This window comes from Lactuca serriola, chromosome 4 (genome assembly GCF_051521515.1).
Source record: "Lactuca serriola cultivar US96UC23 chromosome 4, Lser_US96UC23_V15, whole genome shotgun sequence".
Classification (NCBI taxonomy): Eukaryota; Viridiplantae; Streptophyta; class Magnoliopsida; order Asterales; family Asteraceae; genus Lactuca; species Lactuca serriola.
In genome coordinates this window covers 180,746,149-180,767,632 of record NC_136411.1, presented here as the reverse complement: position 1 = coordinate 180,767,632, position 21,484 = coordinate 180,746,149, and positions in this window count along the sequence as shown.

Below are 21,484 nucleotides of genomic sequence, written 5' to 3'. Positions count from 1 at the left end.
GAGGTCGGAACGCCTCGCGCACTTCAGCCTCCTGCGGTCCAGCTTGAGCCACGTCGCACCCTTCGAAGACTGCCACCTGTTGATCTTATCCGAGCCACTACGCCCCACATAGGTCCGAGGTACGCCCAACGTACCGAGGCCTCGCAGGCTATAAAAAGGCAGCGAAGGCAGCTTCATTTTTCACACATTTTTCACTTCTCTCTCTAGTTTCTTTCTCTCTCTAAGACCCCAAACCACCCCTAAGCCCTAGATAAACCTCTTAGCACCCGAGGGAAGCCCCGAGGCTCCCAGAGTCCCGAGAAAAAGAGACTTTCGGTTTCGAAACGCTACTCCAATTTAGTTCCGGTTTTCGATAAAATTCGTTGTAAGTGAGCTACGCTTACGCAATTTTTAATATAGCTTTCAAATAATTATAGGAATGTTATTAGGTCCTTAAAATAATTATTTCGGCTATTATTATGAGTTATATTGAGTGTTATTAATGCTTATATAATGATATTAATAGTCAGACCAATTAAATTATCGCGGTTATCGTTAGACTAAACCCTAGTGGTATTGGTACTAGGTTTTATCGAAGGAAAATCGTTTTGAGAGTATCGAAGCGCTGTCCGAGTGCTGAGTCACCACCTTTCAGGTGAGTGCATAGTTACTTTCAGCTTACACATAGATATGAAGTATTTTATATAAATTACGTGCTATGTGTGCATATTATCTGAATACTTGCTATCTATGCTGGATGAACATTGTTATACATGTTTTCAATGATTTACATTGTATATGTATTTTATATCTACGAAAATGTTGGGGGTAAAACATGGGTAGATGTAATAGGTGATGTGTGATAAAATGATGAGAGGCCTCGATGTTGATGTTGTTGATTCTGTCATCTAGAGGAGTATGGATGACGACCACGGACTCTTCTAGACAGTCCAGTGGAACGCTAGCAGGCTCGCAACCTGCAGGTGTTGTGAACGATGTGCTCACCGGTGTACTCCATTCCCCACATGGTTGCCTTTAGGACATTTATTGCTAAGGAATCCCCCTAGCAGTAGTGTCCATCCCGATGATGATCCTTAGGCTAGGTCCCTTATGATAGGTGTTTAGGGATGTAAAGTGAGGATAACGGGAACGGGTAATCGGGTTATTGTTGATTGATGAAATTAATAAACTTATTTATTGTGGGTTGAAAACCCTATGTGCTCACCAGGCTCCCCAGCCTGACCCACTCAGTTTCTTGTATTACAGGTAGTGGCGCATGAGCATAGATGTGATGTTTTGGGATGAGGGATTACGGATATAGGCCTGTAGATACGAAATAATGTAGTAAGGCTTATATTGTACTGTTTATGCTTTTGATCTGTATCAAACATGACATCCCAAGTCTTTTAATGAAATACATTTCCTTGGAAATGCTTTTGATAAATCTTTATCATATTTTGTTTTGGGACAAAATTCCGCAACACTTTTATTTAAAATGTTACTTTGATTTTCAAACAAAGCATAAACAAAATCGGTTTTTTCTGGCCGTGAAAATGGGGATGTCACAGTTGGTATTAGAGCATTAGTTTAAGCGAACTAGGAATATGTAGGATTTCTAGACTTAAACTTAGAATGCTAAGCGATGATTGTGAGGTATGAGAACTAGCTTATTTTAGGAATTGTGCCTAAAATGCTTTTATGTGCTAAATGCTTTGTGCATGATATGTTGTTATTTGTTCGGATCTATGGTCTGTTGCCGACCGGATCTGGAAACCTTATGTGTTTAGGATTCTAAGCGTACAACTACGATATTAGAACTAGCATGTAAACGTTTCAGAGTGATAAGGACGATGTAAATTTCTATCCTGAATAAAGATCTAAATTCACCTTATTCGGTGTATAGATCAAGATGGCAAGGAATCGTAGCGGAAACGTAAACACAAATGGAGATAGGAACCAACCCCCAGTGGTTCAGCAAATACATGTTGTAAAAGAAGTTGCACCTGAGCCAGTCACGATGGCCGGAGTGCAAGCGATGATCCAGGCGATGTTGGATCGTCAAATGGAGGAAACCAGACGTTTGGTCCAGCAAAATCGAGAGGAAGAGACTATTCAGATCGAACAGCCCAAGTTGAACGAAGGGCAGACTGAGGATGGAAACTACAGTGGGACTGTTGGTCAAGCCAACCCACCGATAGTTAGGCAAAACCACCAGGATGGAGGAAATGACGGACATGGATGCAAATACAAGGATTTCATGGCATCCAAGCCACCGAATCTATCTGGAAGCCCGACACCGGTGGAAGTCATGAACTGGATCTTTGAAATGGAGACGATGTTTGAGAGTTGCGAGTGTAGCAACAGGCAGAAGACCGCTCTCGCGGTTCCTCTGTTGAAATCCGGAGTACTAAGCTGGTGGAAGCTACTAGCTGATTCAATGCCCAAGGGTGAAGCAAGCAAGATGTCGTGGGAGGATTTTCTGGTACAGTTGAAGATGCAATACTACTCTGAGCAGGATCTTCTGGAAATTAACAATGAATTCCGGAATCTAAAGAAGGGAAGAATGAGCGTTACTGAATACGCTGCAAGCTTTACTGAGAAAATGAAGCTTGTTCCTCACCTCGTCCCAACTGAACTCTCCAAGGTTAACAAATTTGCCCTGGGATTACCAGCGGACTTCGGTCCAATGGTCAAGCAAACTACCACTCTGAAAAGCCGCCATCTGGGCTGCTAAGAATGTGGAGACCCAGATACGAGAGAAGGGTCTGTTGAGAGAGGAAGTGGGAGAGAAAAGGAAATTTGACGGATCCTCGAGGTCCAGTAAGAAGGGTAGATTTTCGAAGTCTAGTTTGAGAGGATGAGGATCAGAAGCGAAGTGGTGTGACAAGTGCAAGAAGAAGCACCAGGGGAAGTGTGACGGAGGGGTCACTTGTTTCAAATGCGGAAAGCCTGGGCACTATGCCAACGAATGCATGTTCACTAAGAAGGTCTGTTATGAGTGCAACGAGGAGGGGAACATTTGAAAGGATTGCCCGAAGAAGAAGGAGGCAGGAAGGCCCAACATACCACCGAAGCCGAAGGCGAGAGCCTTCCAGATGACACTCGAGGCTGCGAAGGAGGCAGCAGACGTCGCTTCAGGTACCTTTCTTGTAAATGGTTTGCATGCAAATATACTATTTGATTCCGGAGCCAACTACTCCTTTGTTTCGCATAAATTTGGGGGAAAATTAGCATTGCCTGTAGAAAAACTTGATAATACCCTAATTGTAGAAGTTGTCAGTGGCAAATTCGTACCTGTTAGTAATCGTATTAGGAACATCGTCATCGACCTAAACGGAAATGAATTCCACGAAGAGCTATTACCCATAGAGTTAAACGGTTTCGACATCATTTTGGGTATGGATTGGCTTAGCGCCAACGATGCTGAGATTCAATGCTGAAAGAAGAGAGTAAGGGTGAACCCACCCGGATAGGAATCATTTATGGTGTACGGGGACAAACGCAGAGTGAATTCTGGAATCATCTCCCTGATGAAAGACAGGAAATGTTTGTCCAAAGGATGTGCGTCGTACTTGGCATTCATAATCGATGCTAAGAAGGAGAAGAAAGAGGTGCAGAATATACCGGTTGTGTGTGATTATCCGGAAGTCTTTCCCGAAGATTTTCCCGGATTACCACCTGATAGGCAAGTGGAGTTTCGTATCAACTTGTTACCAGGAACAACACCGATAGCAAAAGCACCTTACCGATTAGCACCGACGGAGATGAAGGAGCTCATGACGCAACTTCAGGAGCTGTTGGACAACGGTTTCATTCAACCTAGTTCATCACCCTGGGGAGCTCCGGTGTTATTCGTGAAGAAGAAGGACGGAAGTATGAGAATGTGTATAGACTACCGAGAGCTGAATAAGGCAACGGTGAAGAACAAGTATCTATTGTCGAGGATTGATGACCTATTCGATCAGCTGTAAGGTTTGAGCTACTTCTCAAAGATCGACCTTAGGTCAGGATATCATCAGCTGAAGGTAAGAGAATAGGATATTGAGAAGACTGCATTCAGAACGAGATATGGACACTACGATTTCTTGGTTATGTCATTCGGACTAACCAATGTTCCAGCAGCATTCATGGATTTGATGAATAGGGTTTGTAAACCCTTCCTCGATAAATATGTGATGGTGTTCATCGACGACATTCTGATCTACTCGAAAAGCCAAGAGGAGCATGGCAAGCATCTACGGGAAGTGTTAGAAGTGTTAAAGAAGGAGAAGCTTTACGCTAAGTTCTCCAAATGTGACTTTTGGATACGAGAAGTCCAGTTCTTGGGTCACGTGGTTAACCAAGAAGGGATAACGCTTGATCCCGCAAAGATTGAGGCTGTGATGAAGTGGGAACGTCCAAAGAGTCCCACGGAGATTCGAAGCTTTCTAGGATTAGACGGATATTATCGACGATTTTATCCAAGGCTTTTCTTCGATAGCTGCTCCATTAACAACGTTGAACCACAAAGGAGCTACGTATACGTGGAGTGAAAAACACGATGACGCATTCGAGAAGCTAAAGAAGATGTTATGTGAAGCACCGATACTTTCTCTACCCGATGGAGTTGAAGACTTCGCGGTTTATAGTGACGCTTCTAGAGTCGGGTTGGGTTGTGTTCTGACCCAAAGAGAAAAGGTGATAGCATACACATCTTGACAATTGAAGGAGCACGAAAAGAACTACCCCACTCATGATCTGGAGTTGGCAGCGGTAGTATTTGCCTTAAAGATATGGAGACATTACCTCTACGGCACGAAGTGCAAGCTCGTCACTGATCATAAGAGTTTCCAGTATCTCTTTAATCAGAAGGAGTTGAACATGAGGCAACGATGCTGGCTAGAAATACTCAAGGACTACAACTGTGAGATACTTTACCACCCAGGTAAAGCAAATGTTGTTGCTGGTGCTCTCAGTCGGAAAGTCAACCTTGAAAGGAAAAGGCCAAGAGCATTGAGAATTAAAGTCGTCTCGACGATTGTGGAAAGTATTAGGAAAGCTCAAGAAGAAGCTTTAGAGAAGAATGACCGAAAAGAAGAACGTTTGGGGAAAGCATTAGTGTTCGGTACAAACAGTCAAGGATTGAAGGTATTCCAAGATCGGATTTCGGTACCTAAGACGAGAGGAATAAGAGACCTTCTGATGGAAGAAGCACACAAGACCATGTACTCAATTCATCCCGGTAGCACTAAAATGTATAGGGACCTAAAACCCTACTACTGGTGGACGACGATGAAGCTCGATGTTGCGAAGTACGTGGCCGAGTGTGTGACATGTGCGAGAGTTAAGGCACAACATCAAAAACTGTATGGGAGTTTAGAACCTTTACCTGTACCCATGGGAAAATGGGAAGACATCACCATGGGTTTTGTGACTAAACTACCCAGGACGAAGAACGGATACGACATGATTTGGGTAGTCGTGGATCGTTTCACCAAGAGTGCACACTTCATAGCAGCCAACGGGAAGTGGTCTATGGATAAGCTTGCAAATGCTTACGTGAGGGAAATTGTAAGACTTCACGGTGTTCCTCTTATGATTGTATCAGATCGTGATAGTCGTTTCACGTCGAGGTTTTGGAGGAGTCTACAAGAGGAGTTGGGTACAAAGTTGTGTTTGAGTACTGCTTACCATCCGCAGACTGATGGCCAGAGCGAAAGAACGATTCAGACACTAGAAGATATGCTGAGAGCATGTACCCTCGAGTTCCATGGGAACTGGGACGAGCACTTACCTCTGGTGGAATTTTTCTACAACAATAGTTTTCACTCAAGCATCAAGATGGCACCCTATCAAGCCTTGTGTGGACAGAAGTGTCGTACGCTGTCTTGTTGGCTTGAAGCCGGAGAGAAGCAATTTATGGGCCCCGAGATAGTCCATGAGACTGCTGAAAAGTTGAAGGTGATTAGGGAAAGAATGTTAGCAGCCCAGGATCGTCAGAAGAGCTATGCTGACAAGAAAAGACGACTGAAAACTTTTGAAGTTGGGGATTCCGTTTTGCTTAAAGTATCACCGTGGAAGGGACTTATACGATTTGGGAAACGAGGAAAGTTGAGTCTAAGGTTTATTGGACCGTTCAAAGTTCTTCAGAAGATTGGGAACCAAGCTTACAAGCTGGCATTGCCCAAAGAACTCAATGGTATTCATAACACCTTCCATGTGTGTTATTTGAGGAAATTCACGGGAGATGTTCCCGACATAATTCCAATCTTAGAGTTAAGGATGGATGAGAACAAAAGGCTGATCGAAGAGACTGAGGCAATTGTTGACCGTAAGACTAAGAAGTTACGACGCAAGATGGTCGACTTAGTGCTAGTTCGATGGAAACATTCGAATGGGCCGAATATCACTTGGGAAACAGTGGATGACATGATGAGTCGCTATCCACATCTGTTTGCTGATGCATGATTCCGGGACGGAATCATCCTAAGGGGGAGAGAATTGTAATGCCCGGGTTTCAGGGCTAAGCATATTTGTCGATGTAATAGTCTAGGTCAACTATTGTAACTCTTTTTGAAGTAATAAAGATGAAATATTCGAGTATTATGTGAATTATGTGTGTTTAGGTGTTTATTTAATTATAAATGTATAATTAATAAAGAATAAAAATAAGCGTCAAAATTAAAGTGTGAGATAAGACCGATATCTTTATATAATGTTGTAGTGGTCGAAACAAGGATTCCGGGGATATAAAGAAGACCGAAATCCGAGTTATAACGAAGAAGTTATGACCCGTCGAAGTTTTGCGACAGAACCGGCACGATACCGGGAAGCGTAAATAGTGAATTTACGATAGAGCGAGATTTAGCCTTAGCGATCTAAACGAAAGTCGTAGAATATGTTAAACTAAGAACATCGGTAAAAAGAACGCCCAAATCTGGCTTCGTATGAAGAAGTTGTGATTTTTTGAAGTTTCGGATTAGCAGTGTACAACCCGAAATTCGAATATTAGATCAAGTGATTTTTAGCCGACACGACCTAAACGAGAATCGAAGATCTCATTAAGAGTAGCGTAACGAGAAAAAGATGGGCGAAAACGGACGTCGGAGGAAGAAGTTATGAGGATTTTTGACGGACCAATCATGTCCCGGCCTGTTAATAATATAAAATTTAAAATTGAGTCAAAATTAGCCGACAGACTCTAAACGAAAGTTGTAGAGTACGTTCACACCTTCACGTGGATATAAAGAACGTCGAAAACGGAGCTCGTATGTGAAAGTTATGATTTTTAAAAGTTAAGAGTGCAATTTGCGAAATCTGATGCTAGAACGATGACATGGCAAGATCCCAGCCGTCACTTGCGGATCACGGCTCGCTTCGGATGGAGGACATGTCGCCTCTCGGACGCCCAGCGTTCTCCTTACACGCCGCGTGCGAGGTCGGAACGCCTCGCGTACTTCAGCCTCCTGCGGTCCAGCTTGAGCCACGTCGCACCCTTCGAAGACTGCCACCTGTTGATCTTATCCGAGCCACTACGCCCAACATAGGTCCGAGGTACGCCCAACGTACCGAGGCCTCGCAGGCTATAAAAAGGCAGCGAAGTCAGCTTCATTTTTCACACATTTTTCACTTCTCTCTCTAGTTTCTTTCTCTCTCTAAGACCCCAAACCACCCCTAAGCCCTAGATAAACCTCTTAGCACCCGAGGGAAGCCCCGAGGCTCCCGGAGTCCCGAGAAAAAGAGCCTTTCGGTTTCGAAACGCTACTCCAATTTAGTTCCGGTTTTCGATAAAATTCGCTGTAAGTGAGCTACGCTTACGCAATTTTTAATATAGCTTTCAAATAATTATAGGAATGTTATTAGGTCCTTAAAATAATTATTTCGGCTATTATTATGAGTTATATTGAGTGTTATTAATGCTTATATAATGATATTAATAGTCAAACTAATTAAATTATCGCGGTTATCGTTAGACTAAACCCTAGTGGTATTGGTACTAGGTTTTATCGAAGGAAAATCGTTTTGAGAGTATCGAAGCGCTGTCCGAGTGCTGAGTCACCACCTTTCAGGTGAGTGCATAGTTACTTTCAGCTTACACATAGATATGAAGTATTTTATATAAATTACGTGCTATGTGTGCATATTATCTGAATACTTGCTATCTATGCTGGATGAACATTTTTATACATGTTTTCAATGATTTACATTGTATATGTATTTTATATCTACGAAAATGTTGGGGGTAAAACATGCGTAGATGTAATAGGTGATGTGTGATAAAATGATGAGAGGCCTCGATGTTGATGTTGTTGATTCTGTCATCTAGTGGAGTATGGATGACGACCACAGACTCTTCTAGACAATCCAGTGGAACGCTAGCAGGCTCGCAACCTGCAGGTGTTGTGAACGATGTGCTCACCGGTGTACTCCATTCCCCACATGGTTGCCTTTAGGACATTTATTGCTAAGGAATCCCCCTAGCAGTAGTGTCCATCCCGATGATGATCCTTAGGCTAGGTCCCTTATGATAGGTGTTTAGGGATGTAAAGTGAGGATAACGGGAACGGGTAATCGGGTTATTGTTGATTGATGAAATTAATAAACTTATTTATTGTGGGTTGAAAACCCTATGTGCTCACCAGGGTCCCCAGCCTGACCCACTCTGTTTCTTGTATTACAGGTAGTGGCGCATGAGCATATATGTGATGTTTTGGGATGAGGGATTACGGATATAGGCCTGTAGATACGAAATAATGTAGTAAGGCTTATATTGTACTGTTTATGCTTTTGATCTGTATCAAACATGACATCCCAATTCTTTTAATGAAATACATTTCCTTGGAAATGCTTTTGATGAATCTTTATCATATTTTGTTTTGGGACAAAATTCCGCAACACTTTTATTTAAAATGTTACTTTGATTTTCAAACAAAGCATAAACAAAATCGGTCTTTTCTGGCCGTGAAAGTGGGGATGTCACATTGGGCATGTTGGATTGCCCTCTAGAGGTCGAGATTGCGGACGACCAGTCGGTACGAGCGTCGGAGGTCTACCGGGATTTAGTTTTGAGGTTGTTCGAGGAACGTTATCTGGTGGACTTGGTTCCCATACCTCTACGGGGGAACAAGGTCATTATTGGTATGGACTGGCTGAGCCCCAATGGGGCAGTGATTGACTACACACAATAGTTCGTGCGGATTAGGACCCCTAATGGGGGAGAGTTGGTGGTTCAGGATGAAAGGCCACAACGAGGACCGACTTTATGTTCAGCAGTGAGGGCTAGGCACTACCTTCAGTAGGGTTGCGCAGGTTATGTCGCCTATATTATGGATACCCGGGAGGCGAGTAGGGCGACGGTGGGCGATGTGCCCGTAGTACGGGAGTTTGAGGACGTGTTCCCCGAGGAGTTGCTCGGGGTACCTCCAGAGAGGCAGGTGGAATTCAGAATTGACTTGGTCCTTGGTGCGGCTCCGATAGCCAAGGCACCTATCGGTTGGCTCCTTTTGAGATGAAGGAGTTGTCTACACACCTGCAGGAGCTGTTAGACAAGGGATTCATTAGACCGAGCAGTTCACCCTGGGGAGCCCTGATTTTGTTTGTGAAGAAGAAGGACGGGTCGCACCGGATGTGTATAGATTATCGGGAATTGAATAAGGTAACGGTGAAGAACTGTTACCCACTCCCGAGGATTGATGAACTCTTTGACCAGTTACAGGGAGCATCTTGGTTCTCCAAGATTGATCTATGCTCAGGATATCACCAGATGAGGGTCAGAGAGGAGGATGTATAGAAGACGGCGTTCCGTACGCGCTATGGCCACTACGAGTTTGTGGTGATGCCCTTCGGGCTCACCAATGCTCCTGCCGCGTTCATGGACCTCATGAATCGCGTGTGTAGACCGATGTTAGACCGGTCGGTGATAGTGTTTATTGATGATATCTTGGTTTATCCCAAGACGCAGAGGGAGCACGAGGAGCATCTGCGAGAGGTTCTGGAGACTTTGAGGAGGGAGAACTTGTATGTTAAGTTCTCCAAGTGTGAGTTTTGTTTGCACGAGGTGTAGTTTCTTGGGCACCTTGGCAACCAGAACGAGATTTGAGTAGATCCGCCCAAGGTGGAGGCCGTGATGAGATGGGAGGTTCCGAGGTCTCCATCTGAGATTCGGAGTTCCCTAGGATTAGCCGGCTACTATCGGAGATTCATCCGGGATTTTTCTAAAATAGTTGTGCCTCTGACCAGACTGACAAGGAAGGCCGTGGTTTTCCGTTGGGGGCCTGAGCAGCAGACTGCATTTGAGACTTTGAAGCTGCGATTGTGCGAGGTGCCAATCTTAGCCCTGCCAGAGGGAATGGAGGATTTCGTCGTGTACTGTGATGCGTCCATCTCGGGTTTGGGTGCAATATTGATGCAAAGAGGGCATGTCATTGCTTACGCTTCGAGGCAGCTGAAGCCTCACGAGGCGAATTACCTGACGCATGATTTGGAGCTGGGGGGCTGTTGTGTTCGCCCTCAAGATTTGGCTTCATTACCTCTATGGGGTTCGTTGTACGATTTATGCAAACCATAAGAGCCTGAGGTATCTCATGGACCAGCCAAATCTGAATATGAAGCAGCGTCGGTGGCTTGATGTGGTAAAAGATTACGATTTCGAGATCCTTTACCATCCGGGAAAGGCCAATGTGTTGGCCGACGCGCTTAGCCGCCAGGCAGCGCCGATCAGGGATATCTGTCTGAGGATGACAATGATGACTTCGCTTTTGGAGCGGATTCGGGAGGCCCAACAGGAGGCTATGAAGGAGGAACATCGGAAGAGCGAGCGAATTGTGGGGCAGGTTTCCTCCTTCGACTATGACAGCCGAGGGTTATTGACACTACACCGTAGGGTGTGGGTGTTGTACCACGGGGGTGTGCGCCAGGTTCTGATGGAGGAGGCGCATAAATCTCGATTCTCCATTCATCCTGGGGCAACGAAGATGTATAGGGATATTCGCCTGGACTATTGGTGGCCCTGCATGAAACGGGATGTAGCATGGTACGTGGAGCGGTGCTTGACCTGCAGGAAGGTCAAGGCCGAGCACCAGAGGCCACACAGCAAGATGCAGCCGTTGCACATTCTGCTATGGAAATGGGAGGACATTACGATGGATTTTTATCACAAATCTTCCCAGGACCGCGCGAGGGGTGGATTCGATTTGGGTCATCGTCGATCAATTGACCAAGAGCGCTCATTTTATTCCGATTCAGGAGAGCATCTCGGCCGAGAAGTTGGCCGACATCTATATCAGGGAGGTGGTGGAACAACACGGGGTACCTGTGTCGGTGATTTCAGACAGAGATGTACGGTTCATTTCTAGGTTTTGGAAGAAGTTTCACGACGAGCTGGGTACTCATCTGCATTTTAGCACCGCCTTTCACCCTCAAACGGATGGTCAAAGCGAGCGGACCATCCAGACTCTGGAGGATATGTTGCGAGCATGCGTGTTAGACTTCGGAGGTAGTTGGGATACCTACCTCCCTTTGGCGGAGTTCTCCTATAACAATAGTTATCACGCGAGTATCGATCGTCCTCCCTTCGAGTTGTTGTACGAGAGGAAGTGCAGGGCCCCGATATGTTGGGGGGAGGTTGGCCAGAGGGTAATGGGGAGCACCGAAGTAGTGCTCAAGACGATAGAAAGGATTCAGCAGGTCTGGAGCAGGCTTCAGACTGCTCAGAGTCGGCAGAAAAGTTATGTCGATAAGCGCCGATCAGACTTGGAATTCCAGGTCGGGGATATGGTTCTCCTGAAGGTGTCGCCATGGAAGGGCGTTATTTGATTCTGGAAATAGGGCAAGTAGGGACCCAGGTACATTGGACTATTTAGGGTTATAGCCCTGGTGGGCAAGGTGGCGTATAGGCTGGATCTGCCAGCCGAACTCAGTCTGATCCATAGCACTTTCCACGTTTCCCAGTTGCGAAAGTGCCTCGTGGACAAATCAGCAGTGGAGCCGTTAGAGGACATTCAGATCGACGGCAGCCTGAACTACATTGAGCGACCTGTGGCGATCCTCGACCAGAAGTCGAAGGATCTGAGGAACAAGAGAGTGGAACTCGTGAAGGTGCAATGGCAGCACCGGAAGGGCTCATAATGGACATGGGAGCCGGTGGACGAGATGATGGAGCACTACCCGGAGCTGGTTCAGGAACGAGCAACAGACTTCGAGGACGAAGTTTAAAATAAGTGGGGGAGATTTGTAGCACCTGGTTCTTGGTATGATGTTGTTTTTATTTTATCTATGTATTTTTCATTTTGGCCTTGGACTCGACGAGTTGAAGGACCAACTCGCCGAGTAGAAGCGGGATGGGACGCGGGTTTTAAGCCGTGGACTTGACGAGTCGGGTCCTGGACTCGACGAGTAGGTGTTGTCTGGACAAAAACCCTAATCTAAGGGTTTGCACCCTATTTAAACAATGTTATGTCATCCCAAAACGTCCCTTATGCTCCCAAAACACCTCTCATTGAAACCCTAGCTGTTATTGAAGCAATCTAAGCCTTGTTGGTGGATTTTGGTGCTTGTGGTCTTAAGAAGGAAGGAGAAAAGCTTGAGGAAGCAAGTAGAGACCAAGGGAACCTGATTTTGTGCACCTTCTACAGCTCATTGGAGGTAAAAAGCTGTAACCTTGCTCATTCATTTGTTAGATCCCTCTTTGGGGAGATTTAGGGCTTTTACAAGCCATTTTTGGTGGCCAGCCATGTTGCAAACATGGTTGGGGGTTAATGCTTCTGAATCACATCGTTTAAGGGGTCACTAGGCAGATTTGAGTGGATTTTGCACCCATGAAAGGCCCCATGCCTCTTAAGAGCTTGTTTTATGTCTTTTTGAGCTCAAAGTCCCATGTAAGCACGTAAAGTTTGTAACTTTACATGCTAGATCGATTATAGAAGCTTGGATCTATCTTTTGATCAAAGGTTGTACATTAGAAATCAAGGGTTTAAAGTGTGGACATGACTGACTCGACAAGTCCGTTCTTGGACTCGACGAGTTCGAGGCTTTGAGCCCATATCTGTTGAGGGTCAAAGGAATCCATTTGAGTGTTAGATGGGTTGTAATCAGACAGAAAGAGTTACCCAATGTATTGGACGTGATTTTAGACATGGAGTTCATGGGACTCGACGAGTGCTAGAACAGACTCGGTGAGTCCAAGGCAATCTTCTTAAGGATGAAGATGAACTCGATGAGTTGTTCATCAACTCGGCGAGTTGAGGATAGAACTTGTTCATCAGATGAAGGTGAACTCGACGAGTTGTTCATCAACTCGGCGAGTCGGATGAGTTTCATGCGATGTTCATATGAGAGAGGAACTCGTCGAGTTAGGTCATGGATGAGGACGAGTAAAGGTTGAGGGACTTGGCTAGTTGACGACCCAACTCGGCGAGTCGGGTCAACTTGAAGTTGAATTTGACTAGACTTGGACTGACCCTGTTAGGGTTGTACTTGCTGTGTGTTGACTTGAAGGTTGTCGTGTAGGGATCGAGGAGTCGAAGGGAGTCGACTTGTGCGCCGAGGATAATTCAAACACTGCACGACATTGAGGTGAGTTACCTTCCAGTAGGGGTGGGTCTAAGGCCACAATTCCGGCCCACCAAAAAGGGGTATTTAGAAGATAATGGTCTTTGTGGTAATTATCTTGGTCTGGTTATGTGTTGGTTATGAGATTTATCTGGATGATATGTTATGTGTATAGTATGGATTAGTTTCCCTAACAATGGTCAGTAGGACCCAAGGGTAGGTCAGTACCCGGATATGCCTGACTGTATGTTTATATCTGTAGATTGTATGCTAGTGGTAGGGGTGAAATAGTCCTCAGATACCGGTTGAAAGATACCGATGATGGATACCGGTTGAAAGATACCGATGACGAATACCGGTTGAAAGATACCGATGTTGGTTACTGATTGAAAGATATTGATAACGGATACCGGTTGAACGATACCAATGTTGGTTACCGGTTGAAAGACACCGACGACGGATATCGGTGGAAAGATACCGATGTTGGTTACCGGTTGAAAGATACCGATGTTGGTTACCAGTTGAAAGATAATGATGAAGGTTACCAGTTGAAAGATACCGACGATATTGTATGGTATGTGGTATGATGGGGGAACTCACTAAGCTTTGTGCTTACAGTTTTGGTTTTGGTTTCAGGTACCTCTTCATCGAAGGGGAAGGAGCCGATGGTGTAGCAGCGCATCACACACACATGGATTTCCGCAAGGAGTTTTTGGGATTGTACTCTGATTTTTATTACTTTTGACGTTATAGTTTGGGACACAACAATATGATTTCGTGACGTGATATTTATTCGACAATTGTTGATTTGAAAATGAAATTTCTGGGCTTGAATTTTGGGACGTTACAAACTGCATCAGACCGAAGTCTGAAACTAACCAGGGCCTTGCCCTCTGCCTCAGACCGAAGTCCGGAAACTGCATCGGACCAAAGTCCGGAACTAACCAGGGCCTTGCCCTATGCATCGGACCGAAGTCCAGAAACTGCATCGGACCGAAGTCCGGGACTAATTGAACATAGCATATCATAATCATAGCTATTAGCATAAACACACATACTGCATATTGCATCGGACCGAAGTCCGGAACACATAACACGCATACATGTTTGAGTCACGAAGACATCAAGCACACTGAACTACTGCATCAGACCAAAATCCGGAACTACTGCTAACTAAACGGGCCGGAATTGTGGCCGTAGACCTGTTCCTACTGGAAGGAAAACTCACCTCATAACGCTGGCTACTGAGATGCTAAATCTGAAAATGGTTGACTGCTGCTCCAGAACTCCCCGACTACAAATTTCGTAGACACTAAATCAGATACTGATAACTGCTCCTAGGGTAAAATGACTAATTTACCCTTGGTCAAAGTCAACCTCCTGGTCAAAGTCAACTTTCAGTTGAGCGGACACGCCGAGTTGGGCCGCCAACTCGCCGAGTCCCTTAACACCTTTTCTAATCCTCTACCCGCTTCAATTCGTCGAGTTTGGCAAAAACTCGACGAGTTCTTCTTCCATACTAACATCGAATCTAACTTCATCTGACTCGACGAGTTGTATGAACAACTCATCGAGTTCTCCTTTATCATATGAACACGTCCAAACTGTGACTCGACAAGTTGTATGAACAACTCGTCGAGTTCCATGCATGCCAATACTATACAGTCGATTCTAGGCAATTTCATTGCATCCAATTCATAGATATGGGCTTCTAGGGTTGGTTTTACACGTAAAGTTTCCAACTTTATGTGCATGCACACAAGAATGGGGCTAAAACACCAAAATCGTCCAACAATAAGCACTTAGGGTTTGGAACAAGGCTATATTTGCATAAAGGTAGCTACATTGAGCTCCTAGAGCTCAATAACATCCAGATCTATGGTCCCCATCCTAAGGATAGTTTAATTCTCGAGTTTGAATCATATAAAGTTCCAAGAGAACCATAAACAAGCATAAAAGAAGGTTTAATGGAAGAATAAGCAAGGTAATAACTTTATTACCAGAATGTGTAGCAAATGGAAGCTAGATTCTGGATCTCCTTTTTCTTCTATTGGTCTTCCTTCCTCCCTTATCTTCTACAACTTCCAAGCTATCACAAAACACTCAAACTCAACAATGGGGACTAGGTTTTACAGCGAAATGCTCTAGAGGTGCTGGAGGCTGGGGTGGGAGGCTATAATGACGTTTAAATAGGGTACAAACCCTGGGATTTAGGGTTTCATCCAGACTGGCAGACTCATCGAGTTCGGGATACGAACTTGTCGAGTCGCCCACTAAAGACGCGTGCAAATCCCGTCTTAACTTGATGAGTCGGGCTACTGACTCGTCGAGTTCCTCTTAAGAAAGGGAAAAATACTCCATTTAATTTACATACCAGAAATGGGGCGTTACAATTCTCCCCCACTTATCTTAGACTTCGTCCTCGAAGTCTGCTGCAACTGGTCCTGAAAATAACTCCGGATAGTGCCCCCTCGAAGTCTAAAACTCCAAGTCCAAACGCCTCCTGTCGGCGTAACTCTTATGCCGACTCTGCGCAGTTTGCAGTCTGCTAGGGACATGCTGGATCAACTCTGTGGTCTTGAGCACCACCTCAGTACTCCTGATGACTCTCTGACCGACCTCGCCCCAACAAATCGGGGTCCTACACTTTCTCCCGTAGAGCATCTCGAAGGGAGGGCGGTCAATGCTGCCGTGGTAACTGTTGTTATACGAAAATTCCGCTAACGAAAGATATGTATCTCAACTGCCACCGAAGTTTAGGACGCATGCTCGAAGCATGTCCTCAAGAGTCTGAATCCTCCTCTTGCTCTGGCCGTCCTTCTGAGGGTGGAAGGTGGTGCTATAGAGGAGACGAGTCCACATTTCGTCATTGAACCGCTTCCAAAACTCGTCAAAATCATTCCTTACCATCTCTTATACGCCAAACCACTCTAGTAACATGGTCACCCTCCTGGGCGCACCCTAGCCTTCTCAGGGTAGCTGTGACCAATCATCACAAAACCCTAACATCTGCAGGCGAACTAATCCGTTGTGACAAGATCACATCTACTTCATCTGAATTCTGATGTCTTGAGATGGTCTGAATCCCTGACAGGCCACTCTTACTGAATCATTATTGATGAACCCCGCGGGGGGTGACTAAGAATTACTCAGCAATCTGTTACACTTATCATACATGAGGTCCTCAAATACCATTACTGTTGGAGACCCAAAACTGTTTGAAACACTGATCTGCCTGAAACACTAACTGTCTGAAACCCTGAAATACTCGAACACTAAACTGTCCGAAACCGTATGATGCCACATGGCTGCTTCCCAACATCTACCGAGACCTACTTAGTCGCCTCACATGACTTCTAAACACAATCATTCTCTGGAACTATTTGCTACTAATTATCTTGTCACTGTGGCTCTAACGGCCTTCTGGTCTAACTGATTAGCTCCTTGTGTCGAATCCTGACGTCACCAAACCCAAGGCTAAAAGTGATTGCCACATGACCATTGGTAGCCTTATGTCACAAATGAACTTAAGCAGTCCACTGCTTCCTTGCTCTTATAGGTGTAGTGACGTTTCCACAGTCTTACCACTGGCTTAACTAGGTCTAATCGTCTGGATAATTCCGAAAGCCAATCCGTGGATTTCCATATCCTCACTGCTACACCCGAACTGGTGGGTACTACTGTTCTTTCCTCGTCTTAACAACGCACTCACGCTATCTACCAACACAGTGAATGCTACGGCTACACCCGCAAACTTACAACGCTGTATCACTATCTGGTTGCTAGTGAATGTTACGACTACTCCCGCACACTTACAACACTCTCATACTATCTGGATGTTAGTGAATGCTACGGTTACACCCGCAGACTTGCAACACTCTAATACTAGCTGGCTGCTAGTGAATGCTACAGCTATACCCGCAGACTTACAACACTCTAATACTATCTGGCTGCTAATGAATGCTACGGCTACACCTGTAAACTTATAACACTCTAATACTATCTGGCTGCTAGTGAATGCTACGGCTACACCCGTAGACTTACAACACTCTAATATTTTCTAGCTGCTAATGAATGCTACGGCTACACCCGCAGACTTACAACACTCTAATACTGGATCGAACACGCGTTTGACCCGCACTCAGTTGAACTCATGTCCTTACTGGAATCCCCAACCTAATTCCCTAAGGCTTGCTAGCAAACATTATGGGAACACGATCTCCTTATTGGCAAGTTTTTCCGAACTTCCATCTCACACTATCCTCAAACCATACCGCCGCTTGGGCTGTTTTCCTTCTAAACAAGGATGCGAAACTCATCCTAGTTTCAAAACTGCTCCTACTTCTGAATCCTTGGATGATTCTCCCCCACTTTGATTTAACTAATGCCTTATAACACACAATACTAGAAGGATTCTCGATCCTTCTTACCATTCTATGCCTAATCTGCTGAAAACCACATTTACCATTGCTAGTGTTTCAATACTAGACAGTCCAAAAGATCACACCGCTTTCATGAACCTGAATAAATCTCCGGTAAAAACCCGCTAGACCCAGGAAACTCTGAATCTCAATTGGAGACCTCAGAATCTCCCACTGCATCATGGCCTCTATCTTGGTCGGTATGACTAGAATACCCTTTTGATTGACAAGGTGCCCAAGAAATTGCACCTCGCGCAACCAGAACTCACCTCCCTCCTCAAAGTCTCTAGCACCTCCCTCAGGTGCTTCTCGTGCTGCTCCTCAATCTTGGAATAAACCAAGATGATGTTGTATTCTCCCAATTCCGCGATTTGGGATACGATCTTTCGCTATCCGCTAATAATTCTCGGTATGCAATTGGCATGTGACATTTCTTGGAAGTATATTTCAAACACAGACAGAGGATAACCCAGGGTCACACTTACTCAAACCCTTGGAACGAAAGGCTCCCTTGTGCAGTTTCCCGCAAGTGTTGTACTGAATCTAACCCTGCTGATCTCTCAAAAGCTGATCCAAAATCTAGGGTCTCCTCCCGAGACCCCTCAATATAAGCAACTGATCTGATTCCCTCTCACCAATGTGCTCCAAGTCCATATGTTGTTCATAAGCTCTAGAAGTGATATCATTTAGGGTCTTGCACCCCGAGATACTCACGATCTCCCTGCTATCACTCTACAGTATGCTTTGATAACTTACCTTCTTCATTTCCTTATTTTCTGCATACTGTAGTACCATATAAGCTCTTTCGCGAGACTTGGCAGTGAGCTCTACCACAGTCTTAGTTGTCTGGTGGAGACCTAACAACTCTTGCGCCAACTGTTGCGCCTCAATCGCCTGGGCACACTCTTTGCCCAGAATCTGGTCTAAAAGTCATTCCATGACATAGCATCAACCACATCATCACTCAACCTTCTACCAACCTCCTCCTATCAATATCGTGCTCTGTCCCTCAGGAGATAGGAAGCAAGTCGGACCTTGTCTCCTTTCAAGACGTCAGGTATGAAAAGTGTTGGCGACATCTGCCAATCATCTGCTGCTAACAATGGGGTCCCTAGCCCCATGACATTCTAAAGCTTCACAAACTCTGAATTCCCAAAAAATCAACATACGGGTCCCTATCATGTCTGCAATCTCAATGTAGAAAGCACTAGGCCTCTCATCACAAATCTCTGTAATGCCCTCCTTGATCATACTGAGGATCACAGGAGTCTGGTCAATGATACTGTGCATAATCTCATATGGAATGAACTCCCTCATCTGATCATAGAGCTGCCCAGCTACAGAGTCCACGCCTGATCCCTCGTCGACACCAGAACTACCATTTAGTCTACCACATAACATCACTATACTTGGCAATATACCATGACTAACATCACAATACTTATCAAAACTCGAGGGATCTTCACACTACAAGTTCCCTGGTCTTATCTCAGCCTTCCTTGATTTGAGTATGGATCCTCTGCTTTAAGTAGTACAGGCCCATACTACCTTCGACATCTATCTGTATTTTCCTCAAGAACTGCCTTACCTCCACCAAGTCAATTCTACTGTTACTGATCTCTGCTACTCTCATCCTAGGCTTGCCCTAGGGAAATCTCTGACTCTCCCAAAACCAGTCCTCAACTGCTGAAGGCCTCATTGTAATTCCAATTAGCCACTACCTGAATACCATCATATGCAATGAGGATCAGATAATCCTTCGAGTAAGGGACTCATCCCTACAACGGTTAGGACTCAGACAAGAGCTGCGCAATAGGGTCAAATCCAACACTCTGAGATTATTCAACCGTGATTGCATGTAACTTAACGTATCCATCTAATAGCTAACCCCCATCACTCTGAGTCCCATAAAGCACAAAGCAAGCAACATTCAGACACAGGAAACTACTCAAGCAAATCTATCCTCATAACAAGAAACTATATTAGCATACAATGTTAAGCTCATACTATCAGGCATAACCTAAACAGGCTATCCTACTACTGTCTACTCAATACTAGCATGAAAATCTCATAAAGCTGAAACACATATAGCAGGCACATAAGGCATCCTCCTAGATCCTTAGTCCTATTCTAGCATGTTGTTCTACTGAAACTGAAACTGATAATCATAACATAAACTTGTATGGGTAATTTGGGAGTACTTACTTGAGCTCGGCTGATTGCATGCAACACACCCTTTTCTCTTTTCAAAGTTTTTTTCTTTCTAAAAATTCTTTTTGCTTTTGTAAAACTCTTTTCCTTTTTAAGTTTCTTTTTGCTTTTCTAAAACTCTTTTCTTTTTGAGTTTTTTTTTTGCTTTTCTAAACTCTTTTATTTTGAAAACTTTATACCACTTCCTTAGTTTGAGTTCAGACATACTTGGGAGTGCGCTCGAATCCCTCAAACCAAGGCTCTGATACCAATTTGAAACGTCCCAAAAATACAACCCAAAATTTTTTGCTTTAACATTACTAAAAAACACAACGTCAAATCTTATATAATAAAACCATGCATTATATGTCTCAAAATGCCATAGTAAATGTATCAAATAAAAACTGAAGTCAATATCATATCAAAATATCTGAATAAAACTCCCATGATAAAACTGTAACTATGGTGTGTGCCATGCCATCATCCCGAGCTCTTCCCCTTGCTAGCGGAAGTACCTGAAACCAAAGCTAAAAACTGTAAACACGAAGCTTAGTGAGCTCCCCCAACTACCACATACCATACAATAACATGTAAAGCAACTACTGGGCCTTGCCCACTGCATCAGACCGAAGTCCAGAAACTGCATCGGACTTAATTTTGGAACTATCCAGGGCCTTGCCCTATGCATCAGACCGATGTCCGGAAACTGCATCGGACCGAAGTCCGGAACTAACCAGGGCCTTGCCCTCTACATCAGACCGTAGTTCGGAAACTGCATCGGACCGAAGTTCGGAACTAACCAGGGCCTTGCCCTCTGCATCGGACTGAAGTCCGGAAACTGCATCAGACCGAAGTCCGGAACTAACTAAACATAGCATAGCATAATCATAACTACTAACATAAACATACATAGTGCATACTGCATCGGACCGAAGTCCGGAACACATAGCACACATACATGCTTGAGTCACGAAGACATCAAGCACACTAAACTACTGCATCAGACCGAAATCCAGAACTACTGCTAACTAAACGGGCCGTCATTGTGGCTGTAGACCCGTTCCTACTGGAAGGAAAACTCACCTCGTAACGCTGGCTGCTGAGATGCTAAATCTAAAACTGGTTGATTGCTGCTCCGAAACTCCCCGGCTATAAATCCCATAGACACTAAATCAGATAGTGATAACTGCTCTCAGGGTAAAATGACTAATTTACCCCTGGTTAAAGTCAACTTTCAGTTGACCGGACTCGCTGAGTTGGGCCGCCAACTCGCCGAGTCCCTTAACACCTTTTCTAATCCTCTACCTGCTTCAACTCGTCGAGTTTGGCAAAAACTCGACGAGTTCTTCTTCCATACTAACATCGAA